Genomic DNA, 2988 nt, shown 5'->3' on the forward strand with positions numbered 1-2988 from the left:
GCCAAACTACATAAACTTAAAATATCGAAAAATATACAGCGCGCGAATTTTAAATGAGAATTTCCGAAAACCTTTCGGTCACAATGTATACCAGAACATTATTTTTAGTTCAGAAAAGTACAGATTTCTTTTACAAGCACCTAAAGTACCACAATAACCATTTTTAAAAGCCAAATTAGTGATTTATTACCGTTTATTATGGATGTAATGTTAGACCGCAGCATTACCTCAAAGCTTTCAATAACTAAAGCAAAAAGTTAAGAGACCTATCCAAAAATTAAAAGAGTTGTGTTATATCCTGCAATTCGGAATTATATTTATACTCGATACTTTGCCATGCTTTTGAAAAAAGAAAGAGCAAGATGCATAAGATATTAAGAGATAAGACAGTTAATAACTGTATCGTTTTGCTTATTATTTTAACATGTTGTAGCACCCTATTTGGATTTGAGTCTAGGTGGTCTACGTCATCTAAATGTAATATGCATAAATTGAGATTAGAATTACAAATAGCAACATATTGGCATTGCTTAATACATCTATTATTAAATTTGCTGCTCGTGTATATCATTAGAATTTATTTCTGAGATTTTAGTTTAGCACAAGCATATGATTTTATATTTATTTTTTAGAATAAAAATTATCATATTTGAATCTAATTCAATAACTTTATTTAAAATGCAATAAAAATATTCCATATATTTTCTTGACATACCACTAAAGCTATTAAAATAATATATAAGCTATGAATTTTACGGTTTATTAGTAATATAAGTACAGATACACAAAGATACACTTTAATGATCGCTTTTAAGGAAACATATTATATTCAAAAATATATATAAAATATCAGTATCCTTAGCAGGAAATAATTAACTACTCGTATAGATATATTATCTTTGCTCTTGGAATTTAATGTGGTGTGATTGTGCTGATGACCTAAATAAAAAAAAAAAACTAAAATTGGTAAGAAGTAAACTGAATCAATTAATTACTCTACAAAGCTCTTTTTAACATAAAAATATCTAAATTTTCATTAATTAGTTACCAAATTTAACACTTATATGGTACAAAATAACCACTTTTACTAAATATCTTTACTTAGTAAAGATACTTTCAGAAAACATTAATATTTATAAAATTGTTTTGAGTTCCATTCACTAATAGCCACAAATATTCACTGACCGGAAACAATACGTTGTCTCATTTTGCTTAAATACCAAAATATATCTTTATTGAAACATTCTACAGAAGATGTTAAGTACATTTTCATTTGTTGTCGGTTTGTTGGATGCTAAAGTGTTTAATTGTTATTGTTTAAGTACAATTATATTGACTTTCGCTGCATCAAAATATCGGTTTACCTTTAAAGTGTTGCCGAGCTTGTATCTTTCTTTCAACAACGAAAATCTTTTTAATATCGTTTATTGTTTTTGGTTAAGAAAACTTAACGGAGCGATGAACATAGATCAGATTGCTGCAACTTACATATTAAATAAAAAAAAGTGAATTGAAATGATCACAGCGTCATTATATGAAGCAACTGAGTGGGCAACAGTTGGACTTCAAGCCGCAAAGTACGAGTATCTCGGTCAAGCAAAGAGTCAAGCCAAAGTAGTATTTATATAAATTTATGTAAAAAAAAATACCTTTCACCATTTTATTTGTTTTAAATTTTAAATATAAAGTGTATAATCCGTAACTACATTTATATTAGTATAAATTACTTCCACCATTCCAATCCCTTACCATGACCTGCCTTCTTTTGCTACGACTATATCTACAGCAAGATACAAATTTATTTTTCGACATTTGGTAACAATCTTGTGACATTTCAGACCAAATAAACTGTGAAGCTCTAATATAAACAAGATTTTGATATATCAAACCACAAAAATTTGTTGCGTGGGTGTAAACTGCGATCGTTCTCACGCCTCGTCGTATGATATCCAAAAAAAATAATTTGTAATTGCATATATAATCGTGCAACATATTTACCCAAAGGGAATTTCGGTTCATTTGTGCTATTGTTTGGCATTTTGGAACTGCTGCGCGTATATAGACAAGACTAGACTAGAGATAGACAAAGCTGCTGTAATTGCCCGTTTGGCATATTTGCTTTCAATTTTCACATTAATAAGTTTTGATTGAGCTTATGGTTTTATCTATGGTATACCATAACGATATGTAAGAACACATGCACACATCAGTAAAATTGTGTAATTTAATGGCACTAATGACTAAGGAAACTTATTGGCCAAAGTTTTAAGATTGCATAATGGCTAAGATTGTGTAAGCATACGGCTAGGCTATTCACCTCACGCAAGTTTAGTTAAGATATATACAAAAAAAAATTCATTTGAAGCGAAAAGGTAAGTACTTCAGACATACATGCAACGCTGTGATAAACGTTTAAGGAAGCCAATTGCAGCCTTCAACTTGTACGACAAGTGACAACGCCAAACGTACACTTAAACTGCCACTGAAGTTGCAGTACTATTCCGAGCCAATACAATAATCATGGGAAATCAGTGGCCACAATTACAACTCAAGCACGAACGTTTGCAGATTTGTAGCAAAAACCTAACCGAAGGTGTTTTATTTAACTTCAATGTAAATGTTTACCTTCGGTTAGGTTTGCTTTTGCATTAAAGATCAAGAATGGAAAAGCCATTAAAGGCAATTGGAATGAATCGTACGAAGATAAAAATGTCTACAATAAATACTGAGAAGAATCTATCTATGGTCATCTTTGAGATGCATTTATTCTTGATTTATATGTTCAAATATAAAAATGTTAGAGTTTTTATCTAAATCTTTATGGTGACTATAAAAAACTTAACGTAGATAAAATAGTTTTAGATTTCTTCAAGTTATATTAAAGTTTTTATTTTTAAACTAACATAAATCTTTAAATCTTCAAAAATTTTTAAATTAAAAGCTGAAATTGATTTTAGTATATTTTAAAGTTTTTATACCTTAATATGC

This window comes from Teleopsis dalmanni, chromosome 1 (genome assembly GCF_002237135.1).
Source record: "Teleopsis dalmanni isolate 2A chromosome 1, ASM223713v2, whole genome shotgun sequence".
NCBI lineage: Eukaryota > Metazoa > Arthropoda > Insecta > Diptera > Diopsidae > Teleopsis > Teleopsis dalmanni.